Source organism: Giraffa tippelskirchi, chromosome 4 (genome assembly GCF_054371585.1).
Source record: "Giraffa tippelskirchi isolate mGirTip1 chromosome 4, T2T-mGirTip1v1.2.pri, whole genome shotgun sequence".
Classification (NCBI taxonomy): Eukaryota; Metazoa; Chordata; class Mammalia; order Artiodactyla; family Giraffidae; genus Giraffa; species Giraffa tippelskirchi.
The window spans coordinates 61,888,777-61,907,337 of NC_137278.1; positions in this window are offsets into that span (position 1 = coordinate 61,888,777).

Genomic DNA, 18,561 nt, shown 5'->3' on the forward strand with positions numbered 1-18,561 from the left:
TTATTAGTGAGTCTAAAACTAACAACAGTATGATCCTGGACAAGTCATCTGATTTTTTTAAGCCTGGGTCTCTCCGTGTTTAAAAGCAGGATGCTGAACAAAGTCCTTGCAGGGGCCTCTCTCTGGTTTGTAGATTCTATAACATTTGTTGGGCACATGTTTGCATCTCTCATGAAGGAAAACATAATCTGTTTACTCTGGCCATTTTAACAATCAGTGCAGATTGCCAATCAACATATCTAAACAATCAATATAATGATACTGGGGCATAGTATCAATTAGGAAGATTGCTGAATAAATACTCTGTTTATTTCTTTCTTTGTTCATTTGTTGCCAGCTATAGACTCTGCTTTTGTGCTTTACTTGTAGTAGAAGGTCATTCCCAAAATGAGAATTAGGAGATGTGAATCAAGACTTGTCAGTACCACAATTAGCTATAGGGCTTTGAAAGAGTCGCTCAAACTTTCTGCAAATGGGCTTTTCAATCCTCACCCTAAAAATTTAATATCTAGCCCTACAGACTCACAGGATCATTAAGAAGCCAGAATAGGACACAATTTACAAAGCTGCTCTAGAAAGTTTTTAAAGTGCTTTGCAAATGCAGGTTATATTTCACCATTCCTCACATCTTTCCTAAATAATTTATCAACTAGCAAGCAAAAATATGCTCTGCATTTTGTCTTGCAGGCATTTTCTTTTCATCCATTTATTGACTAAAATAAACACAAAGAGACAGGAAAAACAGAAAGAGATGAGTAAATGAAAGAAACATTCTCTAACAACACAGAAAACTATGGCAATAGATTTGCTCCGAAGAAAAGAGTCTATTAGAATATTCTTAATGATCTAATAAAAGAAGGAAAAAGATTCAAAAGTTTCATAAATCATCTTGCATTTATTTTGTTATTAGGAGAAAAGGAAATTGCGTGGCAATGAGCAAATTATGAACAGAGGACATTATAAAGTGCACATCTGCAAAGGAAATAGATGTGTACTACACTGGGAATATGGTTAATAATTATGTCCACACCATTTTACACTGTGATGGAGTAACTACCAAACTATTACAGAAACAAAAAACTTCCTTGACAAAGATGTATTTTTTATAGACTCATAATACGTAGGATTATTCTATTTTTCTTCCTACTAGATGAGTACAATAATAATTACACTGAAAATGATCTGGTTCCTTCTCTTCACACTGTTCCTCTAATGCTCAAAGTTTATGTAATACCTTAAAATATGAAGAGTATGCTAACACCATCAAAGAACCTAGAGACACTGTGTGTGTTAAGTATTTGTTTGGATTCTTTTTAATTCCATTAAAAGCAGAAACTCAGATCACTCCTGAAAATATCAATTAAATTTAGTGACTCTGCAGTCTTGCTAATCTGGTTTAGCTTGCCCTATTTAAAAAGCAAGACAATTCTTAAGTCCCTCACATGTAAGCTTTAGTCACATAATTGAATAAAGGTAGGATTTCCATCTTACTTCCTTTTGACATAAAAGAAACAAGTAAATAAACAAAAAAACAGATGTGAGTGCCTCTGGATTCTTGAAATTCATTGAAGTTTCTCCACAACTAGAAAACAATATTATTGTAACACCTAGATGAAAGTGTTCCTTTAGCTTTGCCTTAGAAAATGTAGTCTGGTCAGCATAATGAATTCTTATTCATAATTAAAGATTTTGCACTCTCAGGATCATTGCTACTAAACATTGTTTCTCATTGTCACAGTATGGTACACATAAAAGTGTAAGAGGTGTAAGCAGTTTTAGCACATAACGTTATTTTCATATGGCCCCTAAAACTAAACAATCATTACAATTACCAAATAAATAAAATGAAAAGAATAAAGAACTGTCCTAGTTAAAACACTCACCATCTCATACCCAAACTCGTGTCACATCCTCCTAACCAGTCCCCCTGCCTCAGTTTCTCCTTTTTCTACCCTCCATCTACTGGCAGAGTTATCTTTCTAAAGCACAGTTCTACCAGGTCAGTCCTTGATCCTAGCTCATGAAAGCAAACCGACTGCTCATATCTACCTTCCCTTCCTTTCCAAGTCACACTGAAATGGCAGAAGAGGTTGTTTTATTTTGTTTTCCAAAGAGTAAAACCCTAAGACTGCTGGTAAATAAAAAACACAAGCCAGAAGGAAACCGTAAAGTTGGAGGAAACTGAGTCAAAGAAAATGGAAGTAAATTAAAGGAAAAAAAACTAGAAAGAAAATTGCAGCCCAAAACTTCAGAGAAAAGATCAGCCCAAGTTCAGTCAACCACTCTACGAGGAGGAGACAGCTGTGGGGCTATCAGCAGGTAGAGAGGAGGAGACAGCTGTGGGGCTATCAGCAGGTAGAGAGGAGGAGACAGCTGTGGGGCTATCAGCAGGTAGAGAGGAGGAGACAGCTGTGGGGCTATCAGCAGGTAGAGAGGAGGAGACAGCTGTGGGGCTATCATCAGCAGGTAGTGAAAGTGTTAGTCACTCAGTCATGTCCGACTCTTTGCGACCCCATGGACTGTAGCCCACCAGGCTTCTCTCCCATGGAATTCTCCAGGTAAGAATGCCGGATGGGTAGCCATTCCCTTATCCAGAGGCTCTTTCTGACCCAGGGATTGAACCAGAGTCTCCAGCATTGCAGGCAGATTCTTTACTGTTGGAACCACCAAGGAAGCCCATCAGCAGGGAGGGAATTGAATAATTATATATTCTGAACAGCCAAACAACAAAGAGCTTTCTCTCTACTCTCCCTCTCTAGTATGTGATGTAAGCAGTAGCAAATTATAGTCCCCCTGGCCACAAAAAAGAATTGCTTTCTAAAGGAAGTGGACTATATGACTGGTAAGTAAGCCCAGTGAGAGAGTCGGGCCTGAGAGAAAAATAGAGCAGAGCTGGATGTAGTATTAGGCCTTCTCACCAGCAACCAAGGAGAAAAACGAGATCAAAGTGGTCCAAGGCCAACGTAAAGCCTCCTATGTGCCAGTTATGGGAGGCTGCAAGTGCCTGCCTGCTCCATACCCACATCTTCTTCCAAAAAACCTCACAAATTCTTAACGGTGCCTCCATCTGAAGGGAAGCTCTGTTGGAAACTTACATGCCTGGAGAGGGAACACACAGAAAACCACCATATTGGAGGGACGCCAATAGCATTAAAAGAAGAACGAAGAACTTGCAAAACAGACAAGTGGATAGAGAAAAAACACTGTTTAGCAAACAAAAGAAAACTTGAAAATTACAACAATTATCTTTAAAGAGATTTGAAAGAAAATAATACTCCTTAACAAGACCAAGCTGTTTATGAAAAAAAGAGAAAGGAAAAATAAAAAATTAAGATTGCTGACATTCAAATATATATCCATTTGACTTAGAAGTTTAGGATCCCCTCCTTCCAGCAGTGGGAGTTTAGTGAAATATTACTACATTTATTTTGCCTAAGTCCAACTAGGGTACTTGGTCCTGGTTATTAATATTGAACAAAAGCTACGTAACATAGTACACTTTTATTGGGTTAAAATGTATAGAATTATTCTACAGTAATGAAGATTAGGAAGAAGAAAGAGGAGGAGGAGGCTTAATTATGACTACAGAATAAAATGCATGTGTTATTAAACATGACAAAAATCAGAATTCAGAGAAGTAAGAAGATGTGGTAGGCAGTGATTGTGTGAAAAGACTTCACTGTTCATTGTTGACAATCATCTGAGTAGTCCAAGATTGATAACTCAGAAAATGAAAGAATAATTTTATTACCTGATAATATAATTGAGTAGAAAAACAAAAAGAGAGGAAGAAAGAAAAAGAGAGAGAGTGGGTTGGCAGGCAGAAGGGAGGTGACAAGGCAAAGAACCATAAAAAGAGCTAAAAGTGGTTTCCAAGATGAATAAAGCAGTTAGTTAAGAGACATGTTCACTTTTCATTTTTGCCCCTCTGGACGGTTTAAATTTTTTAAAAAATTAAATACAGGTATTGTTTTTATTTTTAACCCAAATTAAAAGCGCCTATGAATTGAGTTAGCTGAAATTTCAATGTATGTACAATTTTCCTTGGCAAAATGTCAAAGACATGTTTTCCTCTCACTAGCCTTGACAACACTTTTCTCAGAGACTTTACTCTTAAGACTGAAGCCTAAAAGGTATTGTAAAAAAAACATGGATTCCACAGTTATATTTTATCCTTTTATTTTAGTTTTAAAATTTAAAAAGTGTGGTTTTATATGCAGTAATTAAATATTAGAAAGACTAAAAGAGTTGATGGGATATAAATCACATATATTCAGTATTAACCTTGTTTTTAAAAGTAAGCATTTTTACTCCAGAAATCATATGCTTTATGTGCTTGGTTTGCTTTTACTTTGTAACTTATACCCAACTTAAGACATTTGTAGGCCAATCTTGATCATCCAGAAGAGTTAGCCTATTATGTCAGTTTGGTGCTGTCACAGATAAGGTATATTTCACTATCAATGCTACACTACTGGTGTGCATATGTGTGTGTTTGCATTCACATGTCTATTACAAAAGAATGTTTACACCTTGGCTGCCTTGGATCAAATTATAACTCCATTATACCTCAGTTATTTAGGGAAATTACTCAGAAGTTCATCCTTAAAAGGACATAATTTTCCCAAAAGCCCATTTAATAACTGCTGTCATCGCTTTCACTTTTCACTTTCATGCACTGGAGAAGGAAATGGCAACCCACTTCAGTGTTCTTGCCCTGGAGAACCTCAGGGACGGGGGAGCCTGGTGGGCTGCCCTCTATGGGGTCACACAGAGTCGGACACGACTGAAGCGACTTAGCAGCAGTCATCCATGAAGCCTCTCCCAAAAACTGCCCAAGAGGATTTCCTTGATTCTAAGCAGGGCCAGAACCTCTGATAGGAGATGGGGCCAGATCAGATCATGGAAAAGATCATGGCTTTGAAAACCTCAATATTCGATGGCCTGGAAAATATGAGAGCTTTCTATGGATTATTCCTCCCATTCCCAGCCGGAGAGGGAACAATGCAGCCAATATTACAGCTATGTTCCAGGTAGTATGTATGGTATTTATTTCACTTTGATATACAAGAACCCTTACCTAGAACTTGAAATCAAATCACTGCTTCAATAGTTAGTTAAACAGAGTAGAGGATATCACTTGGCTCGAACTTGAAAGACCCCATTTTAAGTCTTTCGAGTTTAGTGCACTTTGTTTCAAACCTGCAATGCACATGCCTCATATTGGTTGTTATGCCTCTAAGTTAGTAGAGGGGCTCAGGCTTCCCAATGAAGGATAGCTTCTTAAAAAAAAAATGACTAAGAGAAAAATCTAAAACCAATTGTAAGAATTACAAAACTTGATTCTGATGTTGTCAGAGAACAATGTGTAAGAAGCTAATGGAGGAGAAAGACATTTTTCTCTTTATTTGGAGGAAAGAAATTCTTAAATGTCTACCATGTACAGTTTACTGTGCTCTGCATCATGAAAGATACAAAGTACTATACGGAGCCATCGTTATGGAAAAGGAACTTAAAAACCACTTGATGATGTAACAAATAAAAATAGAAAAAAAAATTATCGCAACATGGCAATATATGATATGTGCCAGGCCACAGGCTTTCAAGAAGGAGGAAAGAATATTACTATTTTTATCAGATGCCAACTATACAAGGGCTTCCCTGATGGCTCATCAGGTAAAGAATCTGCCTGCAATGCAGGAGACATAGGAGATGCAGGTTCGACTCCTGGGTCGGGAAGATCCCCTGGAAGAGGAAAATGGCAACTCACTCTAGTATTCTTGCCTGAAAAATCCCAAAAACTAGAAGAGTTGGGCGGGTATAGTCCAAAGGGTGGCAAAGTGTCCAATACAACTGAGCGATTAAGCACACATGCCCTCACAACCATATGCCAAGCTTATATACAATAAATTTAATTTTTAAAAGAACTATATGCAATTAATACTATAATCTCCACTTTAAAGCTGAAGTGAGATTACTAAATAGGTCCTGTAGCTAGTCTGTGGTATATTCCAACAAAACCTGTTTGACTCCAAAATCTGTGTTTCCATTAAAGCACATTTTGTGCAGGTAAGCAGGTAACCTTCTGAAGCAATGGTGACATGTGAAATTGAGGCTTGAAGGACTGGCAAAAATTTGACAGATGAAAAGTATAAAGGAAAAGTGGAAGGTCATTTTAACCAGTGGAAGAGTGTAAACAAAGAGATGCACAAGGTGTATTTGGAAACATCTGAAGTCAAAGGTTTGTTCAGGGGAATGCAAAACAAGGGTGAAAACCCAGGATGAAGACCAATCTGCTTGTTTTTATTAATAAATACCCAGTATTAATAAATACCCTACCCAGGGTAGAGTCTCAATTCTACCCTTCAGAGAAGAGAAATGCCAAGAAAAACTTTCAAGAACAGGAGAAGTTCCAAGCATGGCAATAATATCAGATTCTCCTGAGAAGTAGGTGGAAGGGCTTCCTTTGTGGTACAGTGGTAAAGAATCCACCTGCAAATGCAGGAGACTCAAGAGTTCAATCCCTCAGTTGGGGAGATTCCCCTGGAGGAAGAAATGACAACCCACTCCAGTATTCTTGCCTGGAAAATTCCATGGACAGAGGAACCTGGCGGGCTACAGTCCATGGGGTCACAAAGCGTCTGACACGACTGAGTGTCTGAGCACATACACTGGGGTAGAAAAAAAGTCAGAAGAGGAATGAAGAGATCTGGGGGCTCCTGTTATAACTGTACGTGTCTCAAAGAACTTCAAAGAAGCACTGACACCACTTTTAATTTGCCCCATACATGTTCTGTATCTATTAAAATCTGATTCTGTTTTTATTTATCTTTCTATTTTTACTAAAGGAAAAATAGAACTTCAAAATGGTTCTAACCAGTACACTTCAGCTCCTCAGTGTTATTGGGTCAAGACCCCAGATGGCTCCACACTTAGAACAGACTTTGCACATGCAAACAAGGCCCAAACATTTTGTCCATGCTGCTGAAACAATTGATGTACTCCCAGTCTATAGTGTATGTTTTTTATAATTACACCAGAAGAAAGCATTCTTTATGGAAATAAATGTGCTTTTTAAAAACACATTTCTGAAAAGCAGCAGGCAAGGCATTAATAACAAAGTGAAATGATAAACTGAATGGAAGTCTGAGAAAAATTCTATATTTGTATTATACAGGCATTGTTTTCATTCCTGGCACCTTATTTTTCATGTACATAAAGAGAACGCAAGCTACAGCAGGGTGAGACAAAGATCAATGCTGAATGTATTACTTGGCACTGGTCAGACGCAGTTTAATAAGAAAAAAATTGATCCATTAAGCTAAACCTAATTTTTAGCTGAAAATGGTTGAAACCTCTTCTTTATATTGCTAGCTTCATAAAGACCTATAATATTTGGAAGAAACAACTCAAGGCTGAGTTTAATAAGATTAAATGTATGGCAAATATACTTAACAAGAATCTATCAAATTGTTAATGATTGCTATTAATATCAAACAATTTTTGTATAGAATTTTTTATTAGAGCAATTGTAAAATACAGCCATAAGAAATGCAATATAAAAAGGTTTTCAGGTAATTTGTAACAGCTACAATTGCAGAACTCAAATCTTAACCTACAATATATAGTAATTTATTTTATCAATCAGTTTCTAACACAAGCACAATTAAATTTGTAAAGTATTTAAGTGCTAGTCTTAGCCCTATATAGTCAAGTTCAAAGGGACATTCACGGTAGGCAGTAGTGCCCTTACATGTCAGGAGATTATAAAGTAGAGGATTTGCTCTTATAATCCTTAAAATTATTTTGAAAATGCAATGCTAATTTCAAAGAAATTATTTTAATTCAGCCTCATCTCAGATGATTAAAAAAGCAGAAGTTTTCATCTCAAATGTCACTGAATCATAGAACTTTAAAGATAGTAGGGAATTCATTGACTTGTCTGGTTCAATCTGCCCATCTACAGATATAGAAACTATAGCTACAGACGGATTCTGTAAAATAATCTGCCAAGTGTGCATACACTGGAGGAATACTGAATGTTTTTATTCACAAGATAAAAAATTCAGCTAATGAAAACTGAGACAACAGAAAAGTGAAATAGATACTTGTGGCCATAATCACGATATAGCAACTGAAAAACACCTGGACAATAAAAATACCTTTTTATCTAAATGATAAAGACTTTAGTTTGAATACTCTAATGCTATACTTTATTAATATGTATATTCACTGTTACATTACAAAAATTCCAGAAACATACACACACACACACACATACACACACATACTCACCTATACACATTTTGCTCAGAACTTGATCAGTATTTAAAATGGATCCACAAAAATTAGAAAAATTCAAAGATCATGATTTATGTAAGCAATTATACTAATAACATTTTTCTAAGACTATACCTAAAAATTGGGGAAGGAAAATCATGTTCTTGTATCGTTCAAAAAAAAAAAAAATCCCCTACAGCCTGGGCACTGGTGATGAGCTATGCCCTTTTACCTTCAGGGTACCAATTTAAATCTTCTCTGCATTAGGAAGGAGAAATATTGTTTCCATTTTAATGGCTGTCCAGTGTTCTATGCAAAACGGATAGGAAGTTTCAGTTCAGTTCTTAGTAGATAGATGCTTACATTATAGAATTGTCACCTAAGAGAAAAGACAAGGACTGAAAGATTATGGTGGAGAGGCACCCTTTCACCCTAAATATAGCACATCCAGAGTGAGGGAAGGACACTGAGGGCGCTTTAAGGATGCCTTTCAGTTCACAGGAGCTAACTGAGTATGCCTCGTAATTACAGGATTTATTACAATTTGTAAAATCCAAACGTTTGCATGTTCATTTATTTCTATATGCAGGACACTAGCTTGCAGGAGCAATGCTGATGGTCAAATATTCTGATCATTAGGCCACAGGGCACTGAGAATACTTTTCTTTTTGAATTTTAACTCCTGAATATTTTAATTGCAAAGTACGACATAAGAACCCTACTGATGATTCATTTGTATTTTAAGCATATCAATCACCTCTTGGTTGCCATGCTAATACTGATTTAGAAAAATACACACTTCAGTTTATATTGATCTGTTTTTCTAATTCTTCATCAGAAGGGTCTAATATGGTTGCTTTTGCAATTTACTTTCAAAGTTATCCTTTTAGGAGATGAAGTAACCAAAAGATATTGAAAATCCAAAGTAAATTACATCGAGCTAGTTTGACTTCCCTGAAGGAATAGATACACCCCTGTAATCTGCTCAGCACACAGCTAGTAGGCAGGGGATTCAGCTCTGTCTTAATCTTGACTAAACTATGACTCTCTTCTTGGCACACAACATTTGTCTTCAGGACATCTATCAAATATTTAGTGCATCTTCTAACACAATTAAATTTCCTATTAAATTACAATCTGATTATGAATCAGAGCTTTAAAATGTACACAAAATCCAATATTATGTTGTGATACTTATCAAAGCACACCAAAAAAGAAAGCTCTGGAAAACGTGCCTCATTTTTAAAACTCAAAACATGTAATTTAATTTTTTTAAACCTTTGGTTTCTTGAAACTGGTTACTTAAAGAAACTGAGTTTATATATAATTTGCTAATGGAAAAAGGGCCTAAACATACACCTCTAAATGAAACTAGAACTTGAATACTGCCATAGGAGAGCACACAACAGTTGTCATCTAAAACAAAGTGAAACTGAATCATAGATGAATGTACATGCACACGTGCTAAGTAGCTTCAGTTGTGCCCGACTCTGTGACCCTGTGGACTATAGCCCTCCAGGCTCCTCTGTCCATGGGATTCTCCAGGCAAAAATACTGGAGTGCGTTGCCATGCCCTCCTTAAGGGATCTTCCCCATGCAGGGATCAAACCACTGTCTCTTACGTCTCCTGCATTGGTAGGTGGGTTCTTTACCACTAGCACCACCTGGGAAGCTCAGATGAATGTATATCTACATACATTCACACACACACATAGAGATCTTGCATGAAGACAGATGGATCAAATATGCATATATTTAATGTGCTTAATACTGTAAAAGAAATGTTACAGAAGCAGGTAACAGACAATAAAGAGTAATAAAATTTTTCAAAAGAACTAAATTTAACTAAATAAAATCTCTGGAGTAAAAATAATGCCAGAATAGGAAAAAGCTTCCTTTAATAGGGCTTCTATCCCTCAATGTCATCTAGAGGAAAAAAAAATACATGTAAAACTATAAAAAGTAGACAGAGTATCAAGAATTAATCAATGTTTCAGAATTCACTGAACTGTGAAAAGGAAATTAATATAAGAGAGTTCAACACTAACAAAAACACAGTCATAAGAGAAGAGATCTAAAGGAATCAAGCATGGTGAAGGAGCTTTAAAAGGGAAGCAAGTTTGAGAAATTTCAAGTTTGAGAAATTTCGGTAAAGCTACAGGTTACACCAGGGAACTCAGGGGAGGACTGAGTGGTAGTTTAGTGCACGGTTCAGCAAGAAAAATAATGCAAGAAAGGAAAATAAAAATGAAAATTATTCACCATCTCATAAGATAATTTTCTTCCTTTCCATTAATATGAGTTGCTGCCCTTGTATTCCTTTAAAAATGTATAACAAACCTATACAACCACATGTCATCTGCCATATATTTATTACTCTTAGTGTACAATTGTTTTTGTTAACTCATAGGACCCTTATGGCAGAAAATGAAGAAGAACTAAAGAGCCTCTTGATGAAAGTGAAAGAGGACAGTGAAAAAGTTGGCTTAAAGCTCAACGTTCAGAAAACTAAGATCATGGCATCTGGTCCCATCACTTCATGGGAAATAGATGGGGAAACAGTGGAAACAGTGTCAGACTTTATTTTTTGGGGCTCCAAAATCACTGCTGATGGTGATTGCAGCCATGAAATTAAAAGACGCTTACTCCTTGGAAGGAAGGTTATGGCCAACCCTAGCTAGCACATTTAAAAGCAGAGACATTACTTTGCCAACAAAAGTCCGTCTAGTCAAGGCTATGGTTTTTCCAGTGGTCATGTATGGATGTGAGAGTTGGACGGTAAAGAAAGCTGAGCACCAAAGAATCGATGCTTTTGAACTGTGGTGTTGGAGAAGACTCTTGAGAGTCCCTTGGACTGCAAGGAGATCCAATCAATCCATCCTAAAGGAGATCAATCCTGGGTGTTCATTGGAAGGACTGATGTTGAAGCTGAAACTCCAATACTTTGGCCACCTCATGTGAAAAGCTGACTCATTGGAAAAGACCTTAATGCTGGGTAGGATTGGGGGCAGGAGGAGAAGGGGACAACAGAGGGTGAGATGGTTGGATGGCATCACTGACTCGATGGACTTGGGTTTGGGTAGACTCTGGGAGTTGGTGATGGACAGAGAGGCCTGGCGTGCTGCAGTTCATGGGGTCGCAAAGAGTTGGACACGACTGAGCGACTGAACTGAACTGAACTGAACTGATGACCAAAGTCTTGAAGCTAGAAATAGAATCCTTTTGACTTTTAGTTTACCTTAAAAGTAACTTTTTTTAATGCTGCTTTCTATGATGTTTCCTAATAATATGCAATCTGTTTTCAGTTAATCAAGATAATGTGAAGATGGAGGTCATACATCACCAAAATCATGACAAAGACAAAGCATAAAGATATATTTTAAAGGGAGTCAATGTAAACTTAATTGGTTAAAATTTCATCCAGCTGGCTAATTTAATTATGACACAAGTAGACAATGAAATACATGCAACTATTTTTTAAAAGATGAGGTTGACATATTTAGATATGTATATATGATTGAATGTATAAATAAATGTGTAAATATATACATGTATATTGAAATAGAGACAGAAATACATTGTTATTTATCTACAAATTCTGGGTGTATATGTGCACATAAAATCTGACTTTATTTTTACATCTGAAAGAATGTACACCAAAATAAAGTGACTGCCCAAAAAAGTGTGTCCAGTGTCAGGATAGTCTAATTTGCTCTTGTTTTTTGCTAGCTAATTCCTCCAGCAAGTCATGGCTCTCATTTCCTCCTCTCAAAACACTCTCACTTCAATGTCACAAACACCGACTCCAACACATCAACATATTTTTATCCACTTGTTAAACATGAATCCCATGGTGCTGCCTGTTTCAGGCTAACCTACCAGAATGTTCATCACTTACCTTCCAATTTGAAACCATCAAACAAACACCTTGACTCCTCAGTTCAGATTAACACTGATGCAGGCATTCCTTGTGTCCCATTCTGACTGAAAAGGGCCTATGTCAAGAGAGACTTTGTCAACATCACCATGAAGAAATGTTTTCACGGGTTTAGAGCTTTATCTCTTCGTTTTGCAGTCTATTTGAAGAACTTAACCAAGACTCAAAAGAAATTCATTTATACTTAAACTATAATACCAATTGCTTACCATTTTCCTCTTTTTCTAATTAACAATTTCAAGATTTTTTTCTTGAATGTTAAGCATTATCTTGTTTACATTAGGTTGACAACATTTTAAGTGCTTTGCTACTCATCTGATGGGTAGGTGGCAGAGACATTTGCACATAGCAGGAAACACTGTGTGAAATTTATTGGGTAATATCTATTTCTAAACAGCAAATGTCTCCTAATCTCTAGGGAGTTTGTCTTCAGTTGGTTCACAGTGATTCTATTCCATGTTTAACCACAGTAAATTTGCAAACTGATCAAATTTTAATTAATTACATTTATTTTTTAGCTATTGTCTCTGTTGTACCACTAACTAGTACAGTGCCATATAACTAAATTGAGTAGATAGGACTGCTGCTGCTAAGTCACTTCAGTCGTGTCCGACTCTGTGCGACCCCATAGATGGCAACCCATCAGGCTCCGCCGTCCCTGGGATTCTCCAGGCAAGAATACTGGAGTGGGTTGCCATTTCCTTCTCCAGTGCATGAAAAGGGACAAGTGAAAGTGAAGTCGCTCAGTCGCGTCCGACTCCCAGCGACCCCATGGACTGCAGCCCACCAGGCTCCTCCGTCCATGGGATCTTCCAGGCAAGAGTACTGGAGGGGGGTGCCATTGCCTTCTCCAGTAGATAGGACAAATGCATGTATATGTGCTCATACACTCGGTCATGTCTGATTTTTTGTGATCCCATTTACCGTAGCCTGCCAGGCTCCTCTGTCCATGGGATTTTCAGGCAAGAATACTGGAGTGGAGTACCATTTCCTCCTACAGGGGATCTTCTCGACCCAGGGATTGAACCCACATTTCTTATATCTCCTGCACTGCCAAGTGGATTCTTTACCACTAGAACCACTTGCACTTTTGACTACGCCAAAGCCTTTGACTATGTGGATCACAACAAACTGTGGAAAATTCTGAAAGAGATGGGAATACCAAACCACCTTATCTGCCTCCTGAGAAATCTGTATGCAGATCAAGAAACAACAGTTAGAACTGGACATGGAACAACAGACTGGTTCCAAATTGGGAAAGGAGAACGTCAAGGCTGTATATTGTCACCTTGCTTATTTAACTTCTATGCAGAGTACATCATAAGAAATGCCAGGCTGGTTGAAGCACAAGCTGGAATTAAGATTTCCGGGAGAAATATCAATAATCTCAGATATGCAGATGACACCACCCTTATGGTAGAAAATGAAAAGGAACTAGAGTCTCTTGATGAAAGTGAAAGAGGAGAGTGAAAAAGCTGGTTGAAGATTCAGCATTCAAAAAACTAATACCATGGCATCTGGTCCCATCACTTCATGGCAAATAGATGAGAAAACAGTGGAAACAGTGAGAGACTTTATTTTCTTAGGCTCCAAAATCACTGCAGATGGTGACTGAGCCATGAAATTAAAAGATGCTTGCTCCTTGGAAGAAAAGCTATGACAAACCAAGATAGCATATTAAAAAGCAGAGACATTACTTCACCGATAAAGGTCTGTCTAGTCAAAGCTATGGCTTTTTCAGTACTCATGTATGGATGTGAGAGTTGGACCATATAAAGAAAGCTGAGCACCAAAGAATTGATGCTTCTGGACGGTGGTGTTGGAGAAGACTCTTGAGAGTCCCTTGGACTGCAAGATCAAACCAGTCAATCCTAAAGGAAATCAGTCCTGAATATTCATTGGAAGGACTGATGCTGAAGCTGAAACTCCAATACTTTGGCCACCTGATGCAAAGAATTGACTCATCAGAAAAGACCCTGATGCTGGAAAAGATTGAAGGCAGGAGGAGAAGGGGAGAACAGAGGATGAGATGGTTGGATGGCACCACCGACTCAATAGATACGAGTTTGAGCAAGCTCCAGGAGTTGATGATGTACAGCGCACTGCGGTCCTTCGGGTCACAAAGAATCAGACACGACTGAATGACTGAACTGAACTGAACGGAGCACCACTTGGGATGAGGAAGGGCATTTACTGGGGTATTAAGAATCTCTGTTTGTAGAGTAAGCATCCCACCCCATCAGTCCTTTCTGCTTCTTCCCACTGATAAAATGAGAAAGAATGAGTAAAAAAGAGAGAGTGATTTTTTTTTTAATTATTCTTTCATTTGGGTGTATATTTGCTTCATCAAGGACATTGTTAAGCTGCTCAAAATGTTTGTAAAAGATATATATTTTATTTAACTAGTAATTATTTTACTTAATTTGTTTTTCTTTCAATCACCAAAAACAGATTTAAGGAATGTCAATGGTAAAAATGGAAATAGGATACTGAAATGCTAAGTGTAAGACAAAAGTCTTAGTTGTGATTCCTCCAGGTTTATAAGTGTATATGGAGTATTTTCAGGATCATTTACTTGTGCCTTTTACCAGCACTTTTAGGAGAAGTCTGTAAAATAAACTGTATTTAAAATGACTAAGAATAAATATGTATTAACAGTTATGATGTTTAATCAGCAATACCACTCAATTTGATCATTTTAATATAGATTACTTATAAATGTGCATTTTAATTATTAAAACACATAGCTATCCCTAGGCCTACAGAATTTTACATATGTAATTTTTTACACATATATATGGATACCTATGGTGTTGTGAGCACCTATAAAGTTGTGTTTACAATGTTTATGATCTTACTTTGCATAATCATCTACCATGTGGCCCTAGTATTTTAAAATGTTAGAAATAAAAAGTACTGCCTTATATTCCTGAATGGAATAAAGAGAACATAAAGGGAAAAAAAGGAACATGGAACCCACATGTTCCTTTGATGACTTCACACAGTGAAAAATTAGATGGAATAAAACAAAGAGATCAAATGTAAAAAGCAAGGGGAAACAAAGGAAACTAGACTATAAATTCCTCCAGAGTATTATCCTAATTTCCTAGTTCTTTTGTAACTACCCTCAGCACCTTCATTGCTATTCATTTAACACTGGGCTCTCGCTAAATGCAGTTGACTTGCTGGGAAGAGAGAGCAGTAAGTACATCTGTTTAAGAAAGAGGAAAGGAATGCCCAGGCAAGATGCAAAGTTAACATTATTCACTTTCCATATTACGTAATGGATATTTTTACCTCCCATATCAAGGATGACATTTTATTGGTTTTCAATTTTTATACCTGCAAATTAATATCTTAATCATTAAAGAGAGGTGTATTCTCTTTAACATGCACATGTCTAAGTTTGCAAAAGAAAACTTTCTCAGGAACCTATGCAAACACAAAGGACCAAAAGAAAAACAAAAGAAAACTGCAATATAAACATAACATTACAAAAATGTTATATATCTGGTCACACTGGCCTTAAAAACAAATGCTGTTTTACTGTAATGGATTTTAGATGCCCCTATAGTCTACACGCAGAAAGAGAAATGGTCCAATTTCAAAATATTAAAAAGAGCTCCCTGCCCACCCTTCTTTTCCCTCTCTGCAATCACAATTACAGAATTCTTACTGAAGGAATTAAGGTTGTATTTTCCAGCCTTAGAAAGAGGGGATACTATCTTCTTAAAGATAGTATTACTTATCAAAAGTTGAGGCTTAAATATTCAAACAGCAGAGAAATTGTTCACCAGAATATGTGGCCTCAAAGATGTTTAAAAATATGCATCTCTTTCTTCCTATGACCATTACCTGTTCTTAGAGGAAGGCAGGAAAGTGAATCTGTCAACCTATTTTGACAACCAAAGATCATGAGAGAAATTATCCTTCAGGGATACAGTCCCAATACATTTTTTAAAAATAACCAACTCCAAAAATGAAAATTGCAAAATGTTCTGAGTTTGTGGGAACATAAAACATTTTTAATTCAAGGAAATAAACTTGTAGTTATTTTCATTACCACAGGGAGCATAATGCTTTGGAGGTGACATCTCCATTACCAACAGGTACTGTAACAAGGTTCATAAAAGCATGGAAAAAGAATTGTTTTAATTCATGAAAAAGTAACATAGTTATATATAACTAAGAAGCAAAGTCATTAGGAGACAGTCCAGTCCAGTCACTCAGTGGTGTCCAGTTGTTTGCAACTCCATGGACTGTAACCCGACAGGCTCCTCTGTCCATGGAATTCTCCAGGCAAGAATACCAGAGTGAGTAGTCATTCCCTTCTCCAAGGGATCTTTCCAACCCAGGGATTGAACCTGGACTTCCTGCATTGCAGGAGGATTCTTTACCATCTGAGCCACCAGGGAAGCCTCATACAATAATACAAAAGCCAGTTCAGGACAATAAGGGTGTGGGTTTGAATCTCACCTGTGCCACTTGTTAATCATGCGACCATGAACAACTCACATAACTTTTCTGAAAAACAATTCAGTAAAATTGCATTATTACTATAAGAAAAAATATAGCTACCTAGAGTTTTTATTCCAGATCTATTCAGGGGAGAAAGTTAGTCCTTGGGACTCAAGTTATTTCTTAGCTCAATGCCATAAATATTCTTAAAGTAGAAATATATGCAGGGAATTTCAAAGAACAAACGTCAAGCACTTTTGGTGCATAAGATAAGACTATATCTATGTGTGTATGAATATGTTAAATATACATCAAAAATCTCCCAAGTCTACATAAGAAATGATTGGTAGTATTTCTCTCTGGGAAATGAGACTGGGAGTTTTAAGGGGGAAGAGCTCAGGAAGAGAGATTTTAACTTTCCCTTTATTCCCTCTTGTAATGTTTAAGCCTTTAACCATGTACATATATTATTATACAATTCAAAAAATAATTTGTAAGACAAACGAATTATCTCAAACATCAGCATGAAGTAATGTATCTTTTTCAGGATATGAAAGTAATTAATCCATGCTCCTTTTCTCACAAAGACTAAATGATCTATGAAACTTACAGTATAAAAACTACTAAAAATAATTCATTTCTAATAGATTAAAATGGCAATAAATGATATTTTAACAATGCCTTGTAGGTACATGATGCCTTTGGGCTAATGACAAACACTTGTATTGCAAATAGTACAAAATATTCTCAACATATGCTCCTTAAGACATAACCAATCATTATTACTCTTACCATTGCCATTTTCATAACAATGATGACTATAAACACCTTAGAAAAAATGAAAACACTTTCAGGATACGAGACAGTATTATTCTTATGTGTCTTCATGTCTCTGTTGCACACCACAATGCTTGGCACATGATAGATTTTTAATAACTGTGGAATAAATAAACAAATGAATAAATTCTAAAATGAATGAATAAACAACACATGAGCACACCCACTCAATACTAGCTCCAAACTGTCAGTGACCATATCGGAGATATCCACTCTTTCATCCTCAGCTTCATCCTGCTTAGAGAACCTGCTTCTGAGAGTAAATCTCTTCTAACTGGCCAGGGGCTCCTGCCTTTGCTCTAGGTTGGTTGGACCAGAGGTGGAGACTGACATGAGCTAAGCTCCTAGATTCTCTTGTTATCTGCTTCTTTCTACTGGACACTTGAACAAGAAAGCTGAATATGGGCCATGTGAAAATGGAGGAACAAAAGTCAGTCTCCAGAAGTGGAGAGGAATATACCTAAAACTCAGGAGAAAAGAGATGAGTCCCCTTGTGAGGCTTAACTACAATTGGCCTGGGTTTCCTGAGCTACCACTATATTCTTCCAAAAATTCATTTATTTTCAAACTTTAAGTGAGTTTTTGTTCCAGGAAATAAGCCTTGAGACTCCCTGTACAACAACCACCTACAGAATTTCCACCACATGTTCTGGCTTCTCCAAATATTAGTACAGATGAATGATACCTATTTATATCTAAAGCCAATCCCTCTACTTGTGTACTAGATCACATTCCTTCTCACCTACTCTGGGAAGTATAATCCAGCAATTCATCCCTTTCTTGACTACAATTTCTAGCCATTTACTGAACTAGTCTTTTTAGGACATACAAAGTAGCTGTCATTTTCTCTCGTCTTAAAACAAAGCAAAAGTTCTGTTGACCTAGTAATATCATAGAGCTGGCTTATGTCAGCTTTCAAGAGCCCATCGTGCATGTCTCAACTCTTCATTCAGTGAAATCAGCTACAATTAGAGGCTATTTACACTATTAAAGTTGGCAAAAGCGAGAAATCAAACTTGTTTTTCTCCTCAGAGAACCGGTTGTTAACT